The following is a 26323-nucleotide window of genomic DNA, read 5'->3' as shown; positions in this document are numbered from 1 at the left end:
TTCATTAGACATGGATTTTATGAGTGTATCACTAATAATGTTGCCTTTTGCAAGACCCAGAAATGAGAAAAAGGAGTCAGTTTGTCATCTCACCCCAGGGCTCAGTACCGGGGTCAGTTCCCTTTTGTATCATTATCGATGATCTGGATGAGGGCATTGAGTGGTTCTTCAGTAAGTTTGCAGATGAAGCTAACCTAAGATGGAGCACTGAACTGCTGGTGGGCAAGAAGGTTCTACAGAGGGCTCTGGACAAGCTGGATTGGTGGTGCAGGGCTAACTACTTACTATATAACAAGGCCAAGTGCTGGGTCCTGCACTTGGATCACAACAACCCCATGAATGCTCCAGGACTGGGTCAAAGTGGCTGAAAACTGCCCGGCAAATGGGGGTGCTGATCGACACAACAGCCAGTCCAGTTAGCCAAGAATGCAACCAGCATCCTGTTCTGGTGCAGCAATAGTGAGACCAGCAGGACTAGGTAGGTGATTGTCTCCCTGTATTCAGCTCTGGCAATGCCACATCATGAGTCCCAGATACAATTTTAGGGCTCTTAATCCATGAAGGACATTGAACTGGTGAAGCAGGTCCAGAAAAGAACAATGAAGCAGGTGAATGGTCTTGTGAGAACCAGCCGACAGAACTGGGGTTGTTAAGTTTGGAGAAAGGAGACTGTGAGGAGACCTTCTGGCTTGCCACAACTCCCAAAAAGAAGGAGATTTGAGCCAGGTGGGGGTTGGTCTCTTCTCCCTATTATTAAGTGACAGGATGAGAGGAAATTACCTCAAGTTTCACCAGGGGAGGTTTAGGTTGGATAGTAGAAGAAACTTCTTGACTGAAAGGGTTCTGAAAGACTAGAACAGGCTACCCAGGGAGACAATTGAGTACATGGTTTATCACCAGACTTAGCAGAGTTAGAAAATGGTTGGACTCAATGATCTTAAAGGTTGTTTTTTCCAACCAAAATGATTCTATGATTTTATCTCTTAAGATCAACAAAATACAATTGCTCACTTACTGATTTCTCAACACATTCTGGTTTTTCAGGCAAAGTATTTACAAGCTAAAAAGGATTGGTAACTTCAAGAAAACTTTGGTTTGGAAGCCTCCATAAGCTAACCCAAGACAGTTCCTTTGTGTTCCATATGCCTGTACTATGTACCAACATTGGGAAATAGTTTTGTCATGAAGAAATGTTTCACCTTCTGAGTTCCTGTTGTATCACTATTTGTTGCCTGCCAAGACTGTGTCAAAGGTATGATTTCTGCTGCTGTTTCCAGCTTCTTTAAGTGTTTGTGGGGTTTTGTTTGATCAAGATTAAAAAAAAAAGAGTGATTGGCCATTGGAATGTGCTGCCCAGGGAGGTGGTGAAGTCACCATCACTGGAGGTGTTTAGGAAGAAACTTGATGGTGTGCTTGGTGCCATGGTTTCGTTGATTAGATAGTGTTGGATGATAGGTTGGACTCGATGATCTCAAAGTCTTTTCCAACCTGGTTAATTCTAATTCTAAGATCCTTATAATAATATATTTTCTTGAATTTTACTTTGAGATGTGTGCAACATCACCAGAACTATATATATTCTTTGTTTAAAATATTATATTATTGATATATATTTAGTTAGTTATTTTTACATCTTTGTTAAATAAATAGGTTGTTGTTCTTGTGCTAACAACACATAAGGATCATGCTGAAGACTCAGGAACACAGAACCTGTAGGTCCAAGCCTACCAACATAATGTAAGCAAATGTTTTTTGGTTTCCTGAATATCAAGCCAATAGCTCAGCTCCCTGATAATTTTACAACCAGAACTTGACTTGCTCCTTTATGAACTAATTTACAGCACATTGCTTTTGTTATTTACTCTCACTTTTTATTGCTTCCACTACTCATGTCATGAAATTCTGCTTGATTTTCCTGTGGGCAAGTCCTATGTCCAATATATCATAGAATGGATTGGGTTGGAAGGAACCTTCAAGATCATCTAGATCCAACTCCCTGCCACAGACAGGGACTCCTTGCACTAGCTCAGGTTGTTCAATGCCGCATGCAGCCTGGCCTTGAACACCTCCATCGAGGGGACATCCACAGCCTCCCTGAGCAACCTGTTCCAGCATCTCACTACTCTCACTGGCAGTCTGCGTACTTAAATAACTTTCTGTATCAAGCAGGAATTTCTTCTTTCTTTATTATTTTCTTCTTCTTCTTTTTTCATTTTTAATTTTAGGCAATAGTTTACTCCTTTTCTTTGAAGACACTCTGAACCTAACTTTCAACTCATGATTTCTTTGCATTCAGTTAGGATCAGTGAAGCAGAAAATTATATGCTCAAACAGGAAAATCATTCTAATGAAAAATAAAAGGAGGAATCATTGCTCTATGGTTATATCTATGAAATATGGTTTACATGCCATCTTTTTGCAATTTATCAGGCTTTATGTAAAGGCAAGGAGAGACTTCTGAATTACTCTCTAATGCACTATATATTATATAAAAAAAACCCCAAACCAATAAAACAGGTGTTTCTTCTCTGTAAAACCAGCTTTTAACAGCTTTTTGTGTCTGTTGGTGTTTTTTTTTTCCTTTCAGATATGTTCTTCCAGAAGAAAAAGAAAAAAATAGAGCCTTTATTGGGTTTAAATGCAAAAGTTTTACTAGGCAATAGCTGCAAGGGTTCCCTCTGTGAGAAGAGGACAGTTACAACCAGCTCCACTGGTGCCGCCACCACAGGGCACAGTTAAGCCAATTTGGTGGCTCAGTGAAAATCTGTTAAGGAAAGAGTATAAAGCATGGTGTAGCAGCTGTGAGAGAAAGGAGTGAGAAGAAAATTAAGACATCCTGGTGAAGGTCATGGAGAAAGAGGTGTTCCAGGTGCCAGAGAATAGATTTGACTTTTCTCTAGGCTGGTGGAGAGGATAATATTGAAACAGATATCTATACTGCAACCCATGGAGGACCTCCTCTTAGAGCAGGATGCACATCAGAGCAGTTCATGAAGGACAATATCATGGGAGAGACTTCATGTGGAGCAGGGAAACAGCAGGTATGAACTGACCACAAGTCCCTAATTTCTACCTCTTCATGGGAACTGGTTGCTGAATGGTCTCAGTGCATCAGCATCTAGGAGAAGGAAGCAAACATGGATTTCTAACTGCTCATAAATTGCCCTTCCAGCTGTTACTGTTGGACAAAGCAGTCAGCTATAGCTCCTTCTTGAAGGAGACATTGTGTGCTGAGTGCAGACAGTCAAAGAATAGATGTTAAATTTTTTTGTGACGTAGAGGGGGAAAGAATGACAGGATAGTTGTGGGGTGGGTTTTGTTGTTGTTTTGCTGTTGTTGGTTTTGTTTTGTTGTTGGCTTTGGTCAGTTGGTTTCTTTTAGGATTGTTAGGATTGTTCTGTAAAATCACGGAACCACAAAATTCTTTTGGTTGGACATTTAAGGTCTTTGAGTCCAACTTTTATCTAACGCTACCAAGTCTGGTGCTAAAACATGTGCCTCAGCACCACATCCCTGCCTCTTTTAAACATGCCCAGGGATGGGAATTCAACTATCTCTCTAGTGAGCCTGTTCCAGTGTTTGAGAACCCTTTCAGCTAAGTAGTTTCTCCTAATGTCTGAGCTAAACCTCTGCTGGTGCAACTTGAGGCCATTTCTTCTTGTCCTATCACTTGTTACTAAGGAGAAAAGGCTAACATCCACCAGTTATAGAATATATAGAAGTTCTTAGTTTCTAAAAACAATGGACACTTGGAGTTTTTTACTGTGTGGCTTGTCACAGTCTAGGACAATCTGCAGACCTGGATGATTATTTAGTAAAACCTAGTGTAATTTTTATTATGTTTTGCAGATGTTTATTTTTTTCCTGGACTACTGTTGCAGTCAGAGTAACAAAATGGAATAAATGAGGTTTGTAGTCTTAAGCTGTTTGAGCAATTAAACAATACATAAAGTGCCAGATGTTTTGGTTTTTAACAGAATTTCTTTGTCATCTTATTGATTAGGATTTCAGAGCTGCAAATTAACAGAAGGAAACCAAAGCCAACTAAGTGTGGCTGTTATATATAATATCCATAAATTTTCCTACCTGATTTTTAGGGAATACTGCTGTCCAAATCTAAATCCTATGACATCTATTAGACTAATATACACAGTTGTAAAGAAGGTAACATGAGGTAATTAACCTTTTAGTTATAGCCCTGCAGTTCTATTAAAACCACTGCTGAAGAGGACATTTCATCGGCTCTCAGCTCAAAAAATATTCATAGCATGGAGACAATAACTGGAAGCTAATTCTAATATATTGTGTGACATTACTCTTTGAAAATCATGCAGGGAATATTTCTGTGGAAGTGGGCATGCATTTGTAGAGATTACTCAAAAAAAACCCAAAAACCAACAAAACAACAACAACAAAAGTCATCATTTGCAATTTACAGATTAGTTTTAGTATTTGTGCCAATATCAGGAAGAGTTCAGCTGTCACCTAATTACCTGGATATTAGGAAATATTTCTTTACTAAATGAGAGGCCAAGCATTGGAACAGACTTCCAGAGGAGCTGGTGGAGTCACCATTACTGGAGGTGTTCAAAAAGCAGGTAGAGATGATACTTTGGGACACGGTTTAGTGGGCATGGTGGTGTTGGGTTGATGGTTGGATGTGATGATCTTAGAGGTCTTCTCCAAACTTAATGATTCCCTGATACTATAATATTCTAAATTCTGATATAAGCAAATTGTGCAGGCTGCTGATCTTCTGAGAGACTGTCTCTCACACCCAATATCTAAGTATAAAATCATATAATCATAGAACTGTTGAGGTTAAAAGAGACCTTTAAGATGAGCAAATCCAACCACACTTCTAGCAACCACTCTTCTAGAGCTCACCACTACTGCTAAGCTGCTACAACTAAACCACATCCCTCAACACCACATCCACCAGGGATGGTATTTTCACCTCCATGGACAACCTGTTCCAATGCCTTTTTTCCCCCCCAGTAATACCATTGTCTGGTTAAAATCAGGGTGATGAAATTAATTATTTAATTCTAGAGGTATAACTAAAAAAACAGTTTGTAGCTGATTAATAATTGAAATTAAAAGGATATTTGATCTTCTTTGATTTGATATCTTCTACAGTGTTTCACTTATGTGTAGGTGAATTAAAATGGTAGTAGGTATAATGCCATGCTTTCTACTCTGAGGAGGCTCAGGGGAGACCTTATTGCTGTCTGCAACTACCTGAAAGGTAATTGCAGCTGGGAGGGGGTTGGTCTCTTCTCCCAAGCAACCAGCCAGCACCAGAACAAAAGGACACAGTTTCAAGCTGCACCAGGGGAAGTGTAGGCTCGAGGTGAGGAGGAAGTTCTTCACTGAGAGAGTTATTAGCCATTGGAATGGGCTGCCCAGGGAGGTGGTGGAGTCACCATCCCTGGAGGTGTTCAAGAGGGGATTGAACGTGGCACTTGGTGCCGTGGTTTAGTCATGAGGTCTGTGGTGGCAGGTTGGACTTGATGATCTTTGAGGTCTCTTCCAACCTTGGTGATTCTGTGATTCTGTGTGATTCTGTGATTTCTGAACCAGAGGAAGGTTTCATATTATAATGAAATAGGAGTTAGTATTCACATTAAAAAGGAAAAAAAAAAAAAAAAAGAAAATATTTATTTGTTTGTTTATGTTGGCCCAGAAGCTGACGTCATGAAAAAGTATTAAACTCCAGACTTACAGCCATCAGCTCTGCAGAGAATAGGGCACTCCTGTCAAAGACATCTTTGACTATAGCTGCAGAGATGAAAAGCAAGTGACTAATCATCACAGCTCATTGTCTGAGTTCATTTTTCTTTTTAACTATTAGAAGATGAGCTGCACAGCATAAAAGTAATATCAAGGATGAAGGTCAGTTGGAATATTATCGTACAAACACTTACAAAGAAAGCAGCTCCAATGTATTTAAAGAAAAAAAAAATCAAAGAAGCTTTTATACATCCTCTAATAAAAGATGCCAAAGTGCTGTTAGTAGCAGATTTAAAGTGACTTTTGCTTGTGGTGATCAAACCCAGCAGGCATGCTTGTTTTACAAACAGTATCTTACTCCTTTTGTGTGTAACTCGTGGAGAAACATAATGCAGTTGCTATCATGGACAAACAAAGGAAAGAGCTTTAGTATCCTTCAGATAACAGATCACATTTAGGAGATGGTTATAATGGAAGTTTACATCCAACCGACCAAACTTATTAGAGTGAAATTCCAATCCCTGACTACCGTTAGCTGTGCTGCTTCTCCATTTTTGAGATATTCCAGTGGCAATACTGTATTACATTAGTGCACATTAAAAAAGTATTTTTAGGGTTTTTATTTTGAGGAAATAGTTCTTAGAATAATAGATTCATATAATCATTAAGGTTGGAAAAGACCTCAAAGATCATCAGGTCCAGCCATCAACCCAATACCACCATGCCCACTAAACCATGTACCAAAGTGTCATGTCTACAAATTTTTTGAACACCTCCAGGGATGGTGCCTTCACCACCTCCCTAGGCAGCCTATGCCCATGCCTGACCTCTTTCTCAGTGAAGAAATGTTTCATAATATCCAATCTAAGCCTCCCATGGTGCAACTTGAGGCCACTTCCATTCATTCTATCACCTAGTAACTAGTTCCTACCCTATCCTATGACACGCCACATCTTGCTTCTTGAGATGCATGTATGCTAACATAAATTTCAGTGTTCAGAGAAAGGATTTGTGTCCGCGGCAGGGCTTTAGTCCCTTAGCTGCCACACTTAGGATAGGATAGGATAGGATAGGATAGGATAGGATAGGATAGGATAGGATAGGATAGGATAGGATAGGATAGAATAGAATAGAATAGAATTAACCAGGTTGGAAGAGACCTGCAAGATCATCAAGTTCAACCTATCATCCAACACTATCTAATCAACTAAACCATGGCACCAAGCACACCATCAAGTTTCTTCCTAAACACCTCCAGTGATGGTGACTCCACCACCTCCCTGGGCAGCCTATTCCAATGGCAAATAACTCCTTCTGTGAAGAACTTCTTCCTATCTGTTTCAGTAGTATATGTGTTCACTCCGTGCTTGCTCGGGGAATGGAAATTAGATCATTAATTCAGTATCTGGATTCTACTCTTTTACTGCCATGCATTAATTCCATTAACACGCTCATTGAGAAACCTGGTGTCAGGATGAATAGCAAGCACAAATGAAAGATAGTTCTGCAGTTCATTAAAGAGGTGATCAGAAGGCAGACTGTGTGGTAGGGAACAACAGTGAAATAAATAATTATTGTCTTGACAGAGGACTAGCTAATATTACAATGTTTATGCAGTCTTTCCAATTCATTGTGATAAAATTTGCTTACACATCTCAGAACTGTCAAGGGTATATTTAGAAAACTTGTGAGACCAAGTTGAGGGAGGTCCTCTTTGCCCTCTACCCTGCCCTGGCAAAGTCCCATCTGGAGTACTGGGTCCACTTGTGGGCTCTCCAGTTCAAGAAGTGCATGGAACTGCTTGAGAGTGTACAGAAAAGGGCTACAATGATGATTAGGGCACTAGATCATCGCATGAAGAAAGGCTGAGGGACTTGGGACTTTTTAGCCTTTAAAAAAACTGAAGGTGTATCTTACCTGTTCTGGTGAGTGTCAGGAGGATTAGGCCAGTCTTCTTTCAGTGGTGCACAGTGTCAAGACAAGAGGTAATGGGTGCAAACTTGAAGATAGATAGAGCCATCTAAACATGAAGAGGATTTGTGGAGATCCAAGTGGTTGAGGACAGCTCCACCACCTGCTCATGGAACACAGGGAAACTATTCAGCTCCCTGGCTCCTTCTGCCAGCTCTGCAGGCCAGCTGTCTGGAAGACGTTCTGTCCTGCTAGTAAAAATTGAGGCAAAGAAGCAGTTAAGTACCTCTGCCTTTTCCTCATCCTTTGATACAAAATTTCCCTCTGTGTCAACCAAGGAGTGGAGGTTGTCCTTACCCTTCCTCTTGCTATCAATATATTTATAGAAGGACTTTTTGTTGTCCTTCACAGCAGAGGCCAGTTTAAGCTCCAAATGAGCTTTTGCCTCCCTAATTTTCTTCCTGCGTGATTTGGCTACATTCTTAAACATCCCATGGGTTGCCTCACCTTTCTTCCTAAGATGATACACACTCTTTTTTTCCCTTAGTTCTATTAAAAGTTCATTACCCATCCAGGCTGGCCGTCTGCCCCGGCGGCTCATCTTCCGGCACATTGGCACAGCCTGTTCCTGTATCTTCAACAGTTCTTCCTTGAAGCAGGTCCAGCCCTCCTGGACCCCTTTATTTTTAAGGGCTTTTTCCCAAGGAACCCTCTGAATTAGTTCCTTGAGCAACCTGAAGTCCGCCCTCCAGAAGTCCAGAGCTGAGGTCTTCTTGCTGCCCCTCTTAGTTTGACCAAATACCGAAAATTCAATTATCTCGTGGTTACTGGCCCCTAAACACCCTCTGACCACTACATCACCCACCAGCCCTTCCCTATTGGTGAAGAACTCCCCTGGCACAACCTGAGGCCATTTGTTCTTGTCCATTCACTTGAGGCCAGGGAAAGGAGACCAACATCCACCTCACTGCAATCTCCTTTCAGGGAGTTGTAGAGAGCAAAGAAGAAATGCATGATTTGACATTACTCAGCCTTGCACACATAACATAGCCATGAATCTAGACCAGGAGAAGGAGCACCTAGTTAGGTGACTCCTGAGATGCAGGAACTGGATGGAGTCTCTACAAACTTCTCTGATAGGCTGCATCCATTATAGAGTCTACTGGTTGTGTTCCACTTCATTTTGTAATGGGGGAGAAAGGAAGATCACCTTTTACAGGTCACAGTCTTAGCAATCTAAATAAAACACAGCATTTAGAGCAGCTAGTCTGGTACAATCATGTTGACAGTCACAATCCAAATACCCCTACTAATGCAAAACAACTATTAACAATAATACATAACATTTTATTAGTGTATCCTTTTTCTTTGGTGTTGTGCTTACTGTCCAACAAGAAGAAAGGATGAGGTGTTACATTGAAGTGTTGTAGTGGTTTAGATGGTTTAAGCCACCTGCTCCAACAATAAAGCACAGCTAAACTCAGTCAGAGAAGCAAATGAAGGCTGTATTTTACAAGCAATAATTAAATGCAATGAATATGTACAAAATATACAGTGTTTACAATATCATACAAGAATTTACAGGAAAGAACACAACACAGGAAAAATCCCCCTTTCAGGAGGATCCCACCTCGGGTTCCCCCCAAACCTCTCTCCCCCTTCCCTTTCCCCTCGAGTTAATTAGATGAAAAAGGAGAAAGAGAGAGAAAAGGATATTAGGGGAAATTTGTTAGCTTAAAGCAGTTGTTAAAAAATTAGTTATCTTATCTTATCTTACCAGTTTCAGTCCAGGGTCAGCTGCATGCACTCTGGCCAAGAAACTAAAAGTCAGATAGACTGAAGCTGGAGTGAGTGAGAGGAAGAATATTAGAGATATTTCCTATGGTACATCTCACATCTGACTAATGAAATTAATTTAGAATTAATCTTTGTTTTCCTCTTTACACCCAAACATTCAGCTAGAGAATTCTGCAGCTATCCTTTTCTTAAAGGCACAGCCTAAACTGGCATCCCAAAGTCTTAATCAGGATGAATGTGATGTTGATGGTGGTATTTTCTTTTTCCTTCAGACCAGGATCCAATTTGGAACATTTGCATGTGTTTTCTGACACAGTTTTACACTTTGCATTTTCATCATAGGTCTACAGGTCCATATTACTACTGAAGTTACCATCTATGGTATATTTTATGTGGTAGATGATTTTTTTTTACTCTTTAAAGCCACTTTGCCCATATTTCACCTCTTTAAATGGCATTCATGGAGTTGTTTAAATAACTAAAAAAAAAAAGAAAATTAAAAAATATATTTTAAAAAGTGAGTGATGAAACAAGAAAACAGCAAAACCCTTGAGAAGACAAAGAAGCTAAAGTCAAAAAGGCAAATTCATTTTACTTCTGGAATACCCACTTTGAAATGTAATGACTTGCTACAAAAAGGCAACATCTGGTTCTGTGCAAAAACAGATTTATGCATATCCCCTGATATCTTCAGAGCAGGTGTAACAAAATTGAAGAGAAACATCAAGGCCAGGTTTTTTTCTGGTTGATATTCAGTTGTGCCTGAAACTCAAATTAGGCCTGCTTGATAGGAAATGAATTCCTGATGCTGTCTGAAAACAGAAAATAAAATAGTAGTTTTAGTGTTGTAATCTCACATTTCTATTTCTCCATAGTATTGTAGGAATCCTTACTTGTACATTGCCTGTTATTTCCACTTTGACCTGACATCCATTATCCTTCGGTTCACAGATGTATTTATTTCTGGGGAAGATATGTGTAAATGTGGTGCTGAGGGGCACGGTTTAGTCCCAAACTTGGCAGAGTTAGATAATGGTTGGACTTAGTGATCCTAAAGCTCTTTTCTGACCTAAACACTTTTATGATTCTGAGTATAGGATGGAGGGAAACTCATATTAGTATATCACTGAGCTAGTTTATCTGGAGAGTTGCTCGATGGAGAAGGACCTGGGGGTGCTGATGGCCAGGTGCCTATGAGCATCTGAAGAGCATCTAAGCTGGTAAAGAGCCTTATAGAATAATAGAATCAATACGATTGGAAATTACCTCAACAATAGGTCCAACCTATCACCCAAGACCTCATGACTACTAAACCATGGCTTCAAGTGCCAGGTCCAATCTCTTTTTGAACACCTTCTGGGATGGTGAATCCACCACCTCCCTGGGCAGCACATTCCAATGGCTAACAACTCTTTCTGTGAATAATTTTCTCCTCACCTCAAGCCTAAACTTCCCTGTCACAGTTTAAGACTGAACATGAGTCTTATGAAAAATGACCAAGGAAGCTGTGGTTGTTTAGTCTGGAGAAGAGAGGCTGAGGGAAATCTTCACTGCCTTCTACAACTACCTCAGAGGAGGCTGGAGCCAGGTAGGGGTCAGTCCCTTCTCACATGCAGCAAGCGACAGGGTAAGGAAACAGCTTCAGATTGTGCCAAGACAGGTTCAGGTTTGGTATTAGGAAAAATTTCTTTACAGAAAGGGTTCTTAGACTTTGGATCAGGCTGTCCAAGGAAGTGGCAGAGTCTTCTTCCCTGAAGGTATTTAAAATCAAATGGATGTGGTGTTTAGGGATATGTTTTAGTTGTGGAATAGTAAGCACTAGGTGAGTGGTTGGACTTGATTTCACAGGCCTCTTCCAGTGTCCAAATTTCTGTGACATGATTCTATAATTCCATCAGATGCAGTTACCATGGCCCATCTTGCAGATAACTAGCCCTTGAAGAAGATGAGCACTTAGCAAATACACAGAAATACATCTTTTGAATACACTTTAAAACTGGGAGCTAGGAGAGGGAGAAAGACACTCTTTTACCTTTATTATTTTCAAGAGAAAAATACAGGGGAAAATATGCTACTTTTTACAGGGTTACAATCAGCTGCATAAAGGTTGAAAAGTGCATTGCAGTGTTCCTTTTATCTTTTTCAGGAATGAACACTTGTGGCAATAACATAACATGAAGTATTGCAAGGAAATATAAAGAAAAGTCAATATTATAATTGAAAGGGAAGAGTCTTAGCAGGGAACCAATATCAAAGATCTAAGGTTTTAAATTATTAGTGCTTGAGGCACAGAAGAGATGCTGATCTGTAGGCAGGCCTCTAGTTGAACAGTGCACTCCTCAGAAGGAAAAGGAAACAAGAACTGAGCACCTAAGAGAAAACCAATGTGCTGGACTAATGATTTTCTTGTATGTCACCTAACCCTCAAACCTCTTGCAGTGATTGCTTTGTGTTTGCTTCATCTTCTGCCATATCAGCTCAAAACCCAACACAAGTATGGCTGCCAGAATTTATGAGTATAGTCATCATTGCTTTCTAAAGCTGATCCTAGTCCACGAGGTGATCTTAAATGATGTGCCAAATCATATATTGTGTCTTGTGTCAGAGAGAAAGAGAAATACTGTCCAAGGAAGAGCTATGAGGGTGCTGAAGTAACTGGAAACTCTGTGTGATGAGGAAAGGCTGAGAAGCCTGGGGCTTTTTATTTTGGAGAAAAGGCGGCTGAGAGGAGATCTTATTAATGTTTATAAATATCTGAAGAAGGTGCCAGTCTCTTTTCAATGATGTCCTGCAATGAGTCAAGGGGCAATGGAAACAAACTGGGACACAGGAAGTGTCCCAGACATCTCAGTGGTTGGGTGATCGATTGGGCTTGATGATCTTGGAGGTCTCTTCCAACCTGGTTGATTTTGTGTGTGATCAAGAAGAACTTCTTTACTGTGAGGGTGACAGAGCACTAGACCAGGCTGTCCAGAGAGGCTGTGGAGTCACCTTCTCTGGATACTTTCAAGAGCCAGCTGGATGCATTGCTGTGTGGTCTGCCCTAGGTCTTCTGTTTTGGCAGTATGATTGGACTCAATGATCTTCAAAGGTCTGTTCCAACCCCTACTGTTCTGTGACTCTTTGATTTTTGTATTTACAAAATTACTCTCCAAGTGTTGCACGTCACAATAAATTGAAATTGCCACTTGAAAAAATAATGCCTATAAACACAACAGTCATTAACTTATTTTTGTGAATACATATTGTATCTTTAAGTGACTAAGTAATGCCACTTGGAAGTTAAAAAATAGACATTAATTTACCAAATAGATTAAATTAGGCTCGTACAGCTCAGAGAAAGATTTTATAACAAACAGAAGATAAAGACACATAAATAGCTTAATTTCTTCCATTTTCTAGCAATGTTCCAGCAAAGAGTAGTTAAGAATAAACAAATTAAAATAATAAATCTAAAATAATTAAATATATATATTAAAAAAAATGTCTGATGTTTTCAAATACACTTTGAAGTTTTAGCTTGTAGTCACTGGACCCAAGAAGTTATTTATGTCAGATGGCCAGAATTCATCACAGTGTACAGAAAAGTACAGAGAGAATATCCACACTACCTCTTCAATGCCTCCTTTATCTCTTAAAGGTGGTACCTGATATCTTGCAAAGTTAAAGCACTTTAATGAATGCCATAATTGTGAGGCTCAATGTTAGATGTGAACCATTGTCTTTTCAACTTTTAATATCCTTTAATAGATTACAGAAGAATAAGGGGCTGTTCATCCTGGAGAACAGAAGACTCCAGGGAAACCTTATAACTGCCTCCCAGTACCTGAAAGGACCAACATGAAAGCCAGGAAAGGAGTTTTCACAAGGACTTGTAGTAATAGGATGAGTGAAAATGGATTGAAGCTTGAGGAGGATGGATTTAGACTCAATAGTAGGAAGAAATTCTTTACAGTAAGGGTGGTGAGACAACGGCACAGGTTGCCAAGGCAAGTTGTGGGTGCCCCCTCCCTGGAATTGTTCAAGGCCAGGCTGGATGAGGCCTTGAGCAAGCTGGTCTGGTGGAAGATGTCCCCGCCCATGGCAGGGGGTTTGGGACTAAATGACCTTTGAGGTGTCTTTCATCCCAAACCATTCTACAGATCTATGAATTTGATGAATGAACAATTTCAGGGCTGGCATCACAAGCTGACATTGGCATCAGATGACATTGATATCATGTCTGACCCTGTAGTTCCTGTAAGCAAGCACTAACATTTCATGGAATCATACACTGGTTTGGGTTGGAAGAGACCTTCAAAATCATCTTGCATCTCCCCTGCTGGTAGGGGGAGCTCCTACTAGATCAGGTGGCTCAAGGCCCCATCCAATGTGGCTTTCAACACTTCCAGACTTGTAGCTTTCACAACTCTTCTGGGTAACCTTTTCCAGTGCCTCACTACCCTCATGGGGAAGAATTTCTTCCTAACGTCTTCCAGTTGAAGCCATTACTCTTCCTTCTGTCACTCCATGTCTTTGCAGGAAGTTCCAACTCTTGTGTAGTCACCTTCAAATACTACATTACAGAAGGAGACTCACAAGCTGAGTATTGCCAGGGAACAGAGTCTAGAGAAAGAAATATTTTATCCTATCTTTAGATTCCTTTGGTATTAACAGTTACAAAATGACAGTTGAAATCAACATTGTCACAAAGCAAGTTGTTGTTGTTGTAATTTCTTTTTCATGATTAATAGTAATATTCTTCATTAAATCTAACACTTCTTTTCAACATTGTAATCATAAACCACCACCCCCCGCCCAATTACAGTATATATTTTTATATTTAGTAAGGTTTGTCTTATTATAATATATTTTATACACAATTGTTTGCCCAGTGACAAACTTCTTTTGTTGAGGTGGTTTGCCATTGCATGGTAGGAAATACATCTTATCCGAAATGCCACAATCAGTTGACATTTACTATCAGAATCTGTTCAGAATTTGAAACATTGCATCTTGAGCTTTTGAACAGATAATAATGAGCTCACCTAAGGAAGCATAATAAATCTTTTTATTATGTGGCTTTTACAGTAAGCTATATACTATATAGCTACATTATCCATCTATAAAATCTCACATTTCAGAAAGACTGAACCTTGCAGATTTTATAGGTCACAGGGATGTGACAAAGGATTTTGGGTGTATTTTTCTGTGCACATGAAAAAGAGCTATTCTTCACTATAAAATTATGCTTCTTATTTGATCTGATTCTCACGCAGCATTAATTTTCTCTGGTTAGTTTATACTACTCCAGATTTAAATAGAATATTGAAGGGGGAATGAATATATAAGATCGGTTTTGTGGTTTGTTTTTTTTTTTTGTTTTATCTTTCTCTTTAAAGGAATTTTTTCATGTAACAGAAAAGTGATGTATTTGTTTTCAAATTACATATATTAAAAATAAACTTCCTTTTAATTCTTTCTAAGCATTTCTTTTTAGGCTGAGGACTGAGCTTTCAAATATGACTTCTAAAGAGCTGTCAGTGAGAAAGAATACATAAACCTATTTTTGAGGAAATTGTTTTGAGTTGATTGTGTTACTAAAACCAGAAAGAGGTGAACTCTAGCCAGGCAGAAGACCTTGATCTCAAATGGTGTTACTGAAATAATTTAGAATGTCAAGGGCTGATACTGTACTATCCAAATATACATATATATATATGTGTGTGTGTGTGTATGATTATAAGAAAGAAATAAGAAAATAACTAACAATAACAACAAATACCTAACTATATGTCTAACAATATTAGAAGCATAGAATTATAGAATGATTTGGGTAGGAAGAGACCTTAAACATCATCTAATTCCAATCCCCCTTGAATAGAATAGAATAAACCAGGTTGGAAGAGACCTTCGAGATCATCGTGTCTAACCCATTACCCAACACTATCTAATCAACTAAACCATGGCACCAAGCACCCCATCAAGTCTCCTCCTAAACGCCTCCAGTGCTGGCAACTCCACCACTTCCCTGGGCAGCCCATTCCAATGAGCAATCACTCTGAGGAATTTCTTCCTAACACCCAGTCTAAACCTCCCTTGGTGCAGCTTCAGACTGTGTCCTCTTGTTCTGGTGCTGGTTGCCTGGGAGAGGAGACCAGCTCCCACCTATCTGCAACCTCCCTTCAGGTAGTTGCAGAGAGCAATAAGGTCTGCCCTGAGGCTCCTCTTCTCCAGGCTAAGCAACCCCATCTCCCTCAGCCTCTCCTCACAGGGCTTGTGTTCCAAACCCCTCACCAACTTTGTTGCCCTTCTCTGGACACATAACAGCAACTCAATGTCTTTCCTAAACTGAGGGGCCCAGAACTGGGCAGGGACAATATCATTAGACCAGCTTTCTCAAGGTCCTGTTCAATGTGGCTTTTAACAGTTCCATCCTTGGAGCCTCAACAACTTCTCTGGGAAACCTAGTCCAGTGCCTCATCACCCTCACAGGGAAGAATTTCTTCTTTATGTCTCATCTAAATCCAGGTGCTTCCAGTTCAAACCCACTACACCTGTCATGCCATGCCTTTGACAAAAGACTCTCTTCAGGTCTTCTGGAGCCCCCTTCAATAGTACGTTACAGAAGGAGATTCACTAGTCAAGTATTACTAGGAGAGAGAGTCTAGCAATGTAAATATTTCACACTTCAAAATAATTTCTGCGCCGTGGAAAAGATTAAAAAACATGATTCAAAGAAGCAGCTGCATTCAGGCACTAAGTAATAGCTTGTAGATGATGTACACAGACACACAGATCATTCAGTCCAATTATTGATTGATATGGTTGCAATAATTCCCCAAAAAGTTATCATTTGTCACATATGATTGGGTTATATTATTTCCTGGTGCATATTTGCTTTAACATTCCATCGGCAATGCTCTCCTAAACAGAAACGACTTTGAGATATCCCCTTAGAAATAAACCCTCTGATTTCCAATGAAGGCAGGAAAACTTCCTACCAAGCACCATATTTTGAAGGAGATCTTTCTAAAAAGGTCATATTTCCAAAATACCTTATTTAAATCCTGATAAAATGTGTGTTTACAAAGTCTGCAAAGATAGAAGTAGGTTACAGGCTGACACCTCAAGGCAAATCACTTTTGCTGTGGTTTGGATCAACCACAACTCTTATTAAGCATTTGCAAATGACATCCAGGAGTATAATTCCCTGCCACTCAAGTTGTGTTGCTGCTTGCAACCACATGACAGCAGTCTGTTTCATACCTGAAAACATGGTATTTTCTGTTTTAAAGTCTTGACAGTTACTATGCTGATGAAACAAATAAAAAAATGTTTTTTTTCCTGAACTTTACTGACAGACTAGGGTAGAAAAGATCACTCTGCAAATATATTTTTACCATTTCTCTGTAGTATCTGATATTTAATAAACTCTAGCTTAAGCAGAGGACTTGATATGACACAGATTGCATAGGCTGACCAGATCAAGTTACTAAAAGAGCATTTAGTCAGGGTGTGCAGGGTGTGTTGCGTGAACAGGAACCAGAGGATGCCAAAAAGGTCTTTCCTGCCCCAGATTCCAAAAGGAACTACTCTGAGTATGATTTTCTTTCTCATTAATGTTCCTGGAAACATGTTTCCTGCAGCTTCCAAAGCAGTAGAATATGTCCCTGAAATTTCTTTAGCTAGAAATATCATTCACAAGATATTGCAGTTCTGAAAATAACCATGTATTACTTCAGAGCAGGAATTTGTTATATTCATCCTGATGTGGACAGGTATCATGAAATCACCTTCATATCTTGAATTATGTGTGTTTCACTCTGATTATGGCCCAAGAAGTGGTAGATATTCAAGCTGGCTGTGCTAATTCTGAGATTATATTAGAGCTGCTCAGCTTCAGCAAAACTTTGGACACTGTCTCACATTACGTCTTCCCAGGAAAGCTTAGGAAATGTAGATGAAATGAAGGGGCAGTGAGGTGGATTAAGAGCTGGGTGAAGGACAAACATCAGAGGGTTGTAACCAATGGTGCAGTCTAGCTGGAGGCCCACAGCTGTGGTGTTCCCCATGGGTTGTTACTGGGTCCAGTCTTGCTCAACAGGTCTTGAGAGGAGTGGCTGAAGCAACTGGGGTTGATCAGCCTAGAGAAGAGGAGGATGAGCTGAGACTTTCTACAATTAACTAAACAGAGACTGGAGTGAGGTATATGTTGATCTCTTTTCCCCAGTAAAAAGCAATTGAACAAGAGGAGATGGCCTGAAGTTGCACCAGAGAAGGTTTAGTTTGGGTATTAGGAAAAATTTCTTTCTTTCAGGGGTGGTCAGACACTGGAACAGGCTGCCCTGGGAGATGGTGGAGTCACCATAGCCAGAGATGTTAAAAGTATCTGTAGACATAGCACTATGGGACATGGTTTAGGGGGCATAGTGGTGTTGGGTTGAGGTTGGTTTTAATGGTCTTCAAGGTCTTTTCCAAACTTAATGATTCTATGATTCCTTAAGTCTATTATTCTATGGTTCTTCCAGGCATAAATTGCAGGTCTCCGAGTGTCTGCATTACTGCTTCTCCCAGCTCTCACTCTTAGCCAGGCTACGTGGTTGTTTGAAATATACTATTTTTCTTAACTAATTAGTTACTTTTAAAACTTTCTGAGAGCCTGGATTTATCCAGTACTATTCCTTGTGCCCTCTCCCTCATTTATTATACTTATTTTTGCATATTACATACAAAACATGTTTGAAGTAGGTTGGATAAAGTTGAGAGCTCATTTTCTGAGTAGAAATTATCAAAGGTATTTGGAGATTTTTGTACTTTTTGATTCTTGGTGGCTAAACATGGCACTTCAAAGTATAGAGAGAGTCTTAATTTCATGGTCTCAGAAATTCAGGCCTGCTAAGATGTCTCAACTTGAAAGATAAAATCTTCAGTGGCTTTTTAAGCATTTAAATTATTGCAGCACATCAGAGAGACAATTCTGGATAGACCTTAGGATGTTATTACAACCAATTGGTCATGACAGTAACTAAATTGTAGTTACTAAGAGTTAAGTTTCACATTTCAGAGCATTGTCAAGGCATTTTTTTCATACTGTGAACAATTATCTGACCTCTTGGCAACTTTTTACTTCTTGTAACTTTCTGAGGTGTGACTTATGATGTAGTTATGGGCAAAGTCTAGCATCATAACTGATCTGTGAGGAAAATGTGTAAAGAAAAAGGAAAATACCTACACAGCTTCATCAGTTTTCAACTCTTTATTACTCATTTACTGAAGAAGAATGTTACAATAGTTTCATTTGTAAATGATATCTAACATTGAACCAAACTTTAACCCAATACCACCATAGCCATTAAACCAGGTCCTGAAGGATCATGTCCACATGTTTCTTGAATAGGTCCAGTGATGGTGATTCTACCACTCCCTGAGTCAGTCTCTTCCAATGTTTGGCCACACTTGCATTCAAGACTTTTTTTTTTTTTTTTCCCCTTTCATTGTTGTCCTTCTCTGGATATTCTGCAGCACCTCAATCTCTTTCTTGTAGTGAGGGACCCTGTGACTGTTTGAGGCTGTGCCTTTAAGAAAGAGACAGTGTTGGGAACACTCTGGCTGAATTTTTTTGTATCAAAATGGAAAACATGATATTCTAAATGAATTTCATTGGTAGATGGGCAGAATGGAACTTTAAGTTTTAGGGCAGTTGGAATTTTTTGGAGTTTCAGCCTGTTCTGCTTCTCAGCAAACTAGCCAGAGCTGACCTTGAGATAAGCAAAACTAATTCCTGCATGTGCTTTAGAAGCCTAATAACATCTCTTTTCCTTAATAACTGCCTTTCTTTCTCTCTCTAACCCCTTTTTGGGAAAAAAAGGGAGGTAGGGGGGGAGGGAGTGGGTTACAGGGAGGAAAACCCTCCTCCTCTCGAGAAGGGAATTTTGTTGTGTTTGTTTTTTTTTTTCTTTGCTGTATATATTTTGTAAATACTGTATAAATTATGTTATACATAACCTGCATTCTATATATGCTTGTAAATATAGCTTGCTTCTCTGACTGAGTTTAGCTGTGGTTTCTTTCTCTGTGGGGGAGGGAGAGCTAGGCCCTCTCTCAACCTACCACAGACCCAAAACTGAAAGTTGGTAAAGTATTCTTGACCTACACCATGAACAGTCAATGCTAGAACATTGCCTGAGAACTGTATTTGGCAGCTCTTCAGGAGGTTCTGTTTAAATAATCCAATCCATAAACCAATCAGTTACTGCCAAATTACATGATATTTTCTTAAATTCTTTCACTATGCCTTAAAAGCAAATATCTGAACTTTTTTCTTTTCAAATTATCTTTTTGTGAGAACAGTTTTTGGAGACAGGAAAAGATACTTTCTGTTACTTACTAAAATACAAGGAAACAACGTGTTTAAAATCTTTAAAATGCAGTTTTTCAAAGAGTGAACTCAGAAAACATTTTCCAGTGGTAAACACTTGTATAAAAGATAATTCTGTTCTACAAAGTAATTTTTCTTGCTTAAGAAAAAAAAAAAGGCTTTAATATTTTAATAATTTTTTAAGAGAACTTGATGTGAATATAGAAGTGATTCACCTACCACAGTACAGCTGACTGGAGATTAATGAGTTGTTTCTCTGGGTTCAAGCTTTCCACTTGTTTCAGCTACACAGTAGTGGTGCAATTAATTTTACAGCACTAGAGTTTTGTCATCCACCACTTACTATAGAAGCCTACTATAATAAGTATTCTTTAATTAAACCTTTAAAATGTCACCAGCGTTGCATACTACAGCTGAAATACAAAAATACCTCCGAGGACCACAGTAGCTTTAATATTCATTTGGGGAAGCATTAGAACACACATAGCCCCTAGGTGGAAGATTTCTTTTTTGGCTTGAAACTGTTGCAAATATTTAATGAGGAGCTTTTCACAATTTAACTATCAAAGATTTGGTATATAAGGATTATCAAGGTGAATAAAATAATGATCCATCCAGCCCAGAATATAATTTCTGGTACTACTTCTCACATTCATTTTCTGGGGAGCCTGGGTATGAATCTCATATATTGGAATACAGTGGCATCAAGGAGTTCAAATGCAGGACAGCAAAGATGATGAGGGAACTAGAACATCTCTCTTATGAAGAATGAGTGAGAGAATTGGGTCTTTTTAGTCTGGAAAAGAGATGATTGAGGGAGGGAATCTCATAAAGCCTTAGAAATACTTAGAGGGTTGATGTCAGGAGACTGCTTTTTTCAGTGGTGCCCAGTAACAGGATAAAAGGTAACGGGCACAAACTTGAACATAAGAAGTTCCTTCTAAATATTAGGAGAAACTTCTGTAATTGAAGTGTAAGAGAGCACTGGAGCAGGCTGCCCAGAGAGGTGGTGGAGTCTCTGTCTCTGAAGACATTCCAAACCCACCTGAAAGTGTTCCCTGTGTCCTTTTCTAGGTGGATCTGCCTTGGCAGGGTGGTTGAACTCAATGATCTCCAGACGTCCTTTACAGCCCCTACCATTCTGTGATACTAATAGATCCCTACACATTGGTACCATTATGATAAAGCTAGATAGAAAACATAGACCTAGTGCACAAAATGTAATCCTATACAGTCTTAACATGATCTACAAGCAATTTTTTTTTACCATTAGGTTGCTATTTGTAGTACTTCTAAAGAATATTTGCAAGTTTTCAAGTGTGTTGTTTATACACATCCCTGAAAAAGTCCAAAATAACTTCCATGTTTACTGCAGGGGGTGGGGAGGTGAACTAGATGACCTTTAAAGATCCCTTCCAACTCAATGCATACTGATTCTATTCTACAAGCCACCAAGTAAGAACTATGAAATCTTTGGACAGAAACCTCCTATCCAAGGATTTCAATCCAGACAGCTGTTTTCTAATCTTTCCTCATCCTGACTTGTAAGCTCCACATATCTTTTTACTTCACAGTCACAAAATACTCAAGCTTCAAAACTGAAAAAACCTTCTCTGAAGCAAGCCTTCAAGATAACTAGAATAACTAACTTTGAGATGGTTATTTGGTCACCGAAGAGCACAAAGTGGTCACAATTCTTTTTCTTTATGCCCTTCTTTTTCTTTCTTCTGTTAATATTTCAAAGCCTGAAGTACTGCCTTTTTTTGTAACTTACTGAGTGAAACATTCTTAGCTTTCATTTGAATGATATCATTAGTCATATAGGGAAAAAGTGACAAAGACAAAAAGAAAGAGTTTCATGGGGAATAAAAAGTCATTATATCCTGGTCACAAACTTTTCTAATCCAAAAAGAGTACCTACAGTACCCTACAGAAACGCTTATGAAGTGCTCAGCCCAATCAAATCTCTCCACGGTTGTCCTTTGAATTCGTTATTTCTGTTGCATGCATATTTAATAAGACTTCCTCACTTTTGTATATGCGAAAAGAAAATTTTTATATAAAATATGCTCTATTGAAAGGGAAAGGACCCATTAGCTCACTTCCAAAGAAGAGGATAAAAAAAAAAAAAATTAATCAGAAAACACCTTCTCTGAAATGGTGTTAAATTGTAATGGTGTCCTGTCAGAAAGATTCACTACCCACACCTTGTGTCACAGAAGTAACTCAAAACAACCTCTAGGTATTTAGACTGCCTGAGAACTGTTCTCAGGCAGTCTACAACTACCTGAAAGGAGGTTGTAGCCAGGTGGGGGTTGGTCTCTTCTCCCAGGCAACCAGCACCAGAACAAGAGGATACAGTCTCAAGCTTCACCAGGTTGGATGTTAGGAAGAAGTTCTTCATAGAAAGAATGACTGGCCATTGGAATGGGTGCTCAGGGATGTGGAGGAGTCACCATCACTGGAGGTGTTTAGGAAGAGATTGGTTGGGGTGCTTGGTGCCATGGTTGATTAGATAGTATTGGATGATAGGTTGAACTTGATGATCTCAAAGTTCTCTTCCAACCTGGTTAATTCTATTCTAATTATCCTCTGCAGTTTACTAATTATTATTTGTAGCTGGCTTAAAAAGGGAGATAAAAGAAAATACAGAAGGTATACACTCTAATTTTTGTGTCAAGGTGATTTTTAAAAGGACTATTTGCCCTCATAACTTGACATCTCACTAAGTCTTGACAAATAGAATTATAAAACTGGTTTAGTTGGAAAAAACTTACAAGACAATCAAGTCCAACCATCACCCAACACCACCATGGCCTTTTAACCATTATGTATCCTTGGGAAGACTTTCTCCACAGTGTCTGAATCACACAAAAATAGAAGCCCAGTAACACTTCTTATCTTTTATAGAAACTTGAATAGAATGGATAGAATTGAAAATCTGATGCTGAGCTGCTGGAGTATGACAACACATGCTGCTGAAGTGTTCAGAGAACAGTTCTCTCAGCCACTCTTCACAAGAAGTGGGGTTTTTTGGTCTGGAGTAAAAGACAAACTCTTTGCCCTCTACAACTACCTAAAAGCAGGTTGGAGCAAGGTGGGGGTTAATCCCTTCTCACTAGTATCAAGTGACAGGATGAGAGGGAATGGCTTCAAGTTGCACCAGGCAAAGTTTTTGATATTTGGAAAAATTTCTTTCCTGAAATAGTGGTCAGGCATTGGAATAGGCTGCGAGTTCAAGAAATGTGTAAGCACGACCCTTAGGGACATGGTTTAATAGCTGTGGTGTTCTTAGGTTAAAGGTTGGACTCAATGGTCCTGGAGGTCTCTTTCAACTGAAATAATGCTATCATTCTATAAATCATCCAGAGGATTGCCCATCAGCTCCTGTTCTTCAGATCTGCAAGAAAAACTGGTTTTCCAGATTGAGGGATCCTCATATCGTACACCATATCCTATCAAAATTCTCATTGCCTTGATGAAGGCTGAGGGGGTAACAGTTTACTGCTGTTTGTCCTGGTTTTCTCAGGGGATTTGCCTTTTAACTACATGTCTATTATTAGCAAAGAAGCAATAAGAATTTTTTTGTGTGACCTCCATTCACAATGGAAATGACACATTTCAAAGTTTTTCACCTTAATTTGCTAGATGAACTGTTTTCTGTTCACATATAAAATAAAAATTTTATATACTTCATTTATAAATCAAATCTAGTACTCAATAATAAAGGATGATTTGATAGACAGATCTACCAGAATCTAAAGTATATATACTTTAAAAAAAAAAAAATAAATTCTCTTTATAAGGAAATTCCCTTACAAAGAAAATAAAAAAAAAAAATCCCATTTCACAACTGGAACAACTCTTAACACTATCTTAATTTCATCTTCAGAAAAAAATATTATGTATTGGATTTTATGTCCTGTGTGCTATATGAAGCTATTTATTTTACAGGCTGACCTTCAAATTCACTGTAAAGCCTTGTTTGGAGAAAATAAATCTGTGAGAAACATGCTATTTAGGTCAAAGTTTTATGTTAGAATTTTGCCTCAGGCTAAATCTTCCTAGAATAATCATACCAAAAATGCAGAGCTGCTTCTAGGAAACGGTTAGAGAATATAATATAGTGTGTTACACTTAAAATCATGTTATTGGAAAATATGGAACACATCTCACATGTGGAGTCAAGAATTATTTTCACCAGCCTAACTAAAAATCTAATCATAATACAATCAAGGGTTTTCTTCAGTCCAATTTCCAGATACTTGTAGTCTAAATTACTGCAGAAAAACACTACTAAGAGCAACACTCTTCAACATGTGCTACAAGACTCACTAATCTCTCTTTTCTTTCATGTTATATTCCACCTTCCAACAACCATACATGACCTGAGGTGGGACAGGGCACTATGCCTCACAACTCTCAGCACCTCAGGGCTCTGCAGAGTGAGGTAGGTGAGTGCCCATGAAGAGAGGTTCCAGCCTCCTCCCAGGTCTATAGGTCTTCATGTAGAGTTCTTTCTAGACAGCTGAGGGATGACCTCCCACTCTACAATGGCCTGGAAGGAGGTTAGAGAGAGATAGGTGTTGATCTCTTCGCTCTAGTAAGTGATAGTCAAGAGGAAGTTTAGATTGAATGTTAGAAAAAAACCTTCTTGACTGAAAGGATTCTCAAAGACTGGAATAGGCTCCCCAAAAAGGTGGTTAAATCCTCATGCCTGGACTAAAAGCTGCAGAGGGACATAATTTTGCTCCTGACTTGGTAGGGTTAAATAATGGTTGGACTTGCTGCTTTTTAAGGTCTTTTCCAAGCAAAGAAATTCTATGATGATATAACTGTATATGCTCTCTTTCCATAGTCTGCTTCCTGATTGTTGGTTTCCTGCTCAACTAAGCCAGCCTTAACAGACAGGAAGAGCAGCGTCTCAATGTGCAATGACTCACTTGATCACAAGAGGCACTAATAGAGCTTCACCTCAAGTGAGACAGTGGCCACTCAGCCATCAGCCCATTCTACAGGCAACTTGAGTTAAGTGTCCCTTTCCATGGCAGGGGAGTTGGAACCAGATAATTTTCAAGGTCACTTCCAATCCAAACCATTCTGAGTCTATGAATCCTGCAAACATTTTTGCACTTAAATGAGACCTTTCCAGGTGTTTAAAGCCATTCACAAGCATAACTCTTTGTAAGTATATAGCCTATAATTATAAACCAAGCTATATGAACAAATACTTTTGTTTTAAGATCTCTAATGATTCCAATGTCTCAGGAGTTCTCCTTAAAGTAAGTATACAGGCAGCTACTAAGAATCAGCCAGTCAACAACTGGGCTCACTCCTCTGGATTATATTTTTTTAAATGTTAATTGAAGAATCCAGTTCAGAAGCATGGCTGTTAAGTTAATTTAATCTTTTTTTTTTAATGAAGAACAAGTGCCTTGCAAGATTACACATCAAGACAACACCTTGATTTTCATGTGCTGTTCAAAAGTTTCCTTCAAAAATACAAGTTCTTAAATGTTGGCTACTTCCAGCCTGCTTTTATGTGTCGCTCATATTTCTGAGCCAAACGCATGATCTGCGTTCAACTGTTTGAAATTAGGAGGATAATAAAGTTGGCTGAAAACAGTTTTCTATGAAACCAAACATTTCATGTAATTCCATTTTAATGTCATTTTCTTTAGAAGAATCATTTCAAAGATATCAGGGGACAGATGGAATTATTGCATTTAAACCATTACAGAAAAAGTTTCTGAGAATTAAAAGCAAGAAAATATAATTGAGAATTATTTTTTTTAACTCTTAAGTAAAACATATTTTATCAATTCTGTGAATGTCTACCTAAAAGAAAAGTTACAAGATGTTCTTCACAGGGAGAATTGTTAGCCATTGGAATGGGCTGCCCAGGGAGGTGGTGGAGTCACCATCCCTGGAGGTGTTCAAGAGGGGATTGGCCGTGGCACTTGGTGCCATGGTTTAGTAGTCATAAAGTCTTGGGTGACAGGTTGGACTTGATGATCTTTGAGGTCTTTTCCAATCTTATTTATTCTATGTACATTTTTGTGAGTACAAAATGTTGTACTTCATGCACCAGGAGTTTCCTTCCAGTTTTTACTTTGTCACCAAAGGGATGATCTTGCCAGTTTCAATTTTACCATAAAGATTGTGCATACATATATATCACAGATTTGTTTTTGTTGGAAGAAAACTCCAAGATCAAGTCCAACCTTCCACCTAAAACCTCCATGGCCATTCAGCCATGTCCCAAAATGTCATGTCCACAAATTGAGATATTTATATATATAATGTCAGTATATTATATCAAGGTTGATAATATGATAATTCTGGTAATGGACTTTGGTCATTACTTGTAATATGAAAGCAGCCATCAGCCCCTCACTCCAGCCTCCTTTCAGGGAGTTGTAGAGAGCAGCAAGGTCTCCCCTGAGCATCCTCTTCTCCAGACTAAACTATCCCAGTTCCCTCAGCTGTTACTTGCAAGATGCATTTCCTAAATAAATTCTA

This window comes from Dryobates pubescens, chromosome 1 (assembly GCF_014839835.1).
Source record: "Dryobates pubescens isolate bDryPub1 chromosome 1, bDryPub1.pri, whole genome shotgun sequence".
In the NCBI taxonomy this organism is placed as follows: Eukaryota; Metazoa; Chordata; class Aves; order Piciformes; family Picidae; genus Dryobates; species Dryobates pubescens.
This window is presented reverse-complemented; position numbering follows the sequence as displayed.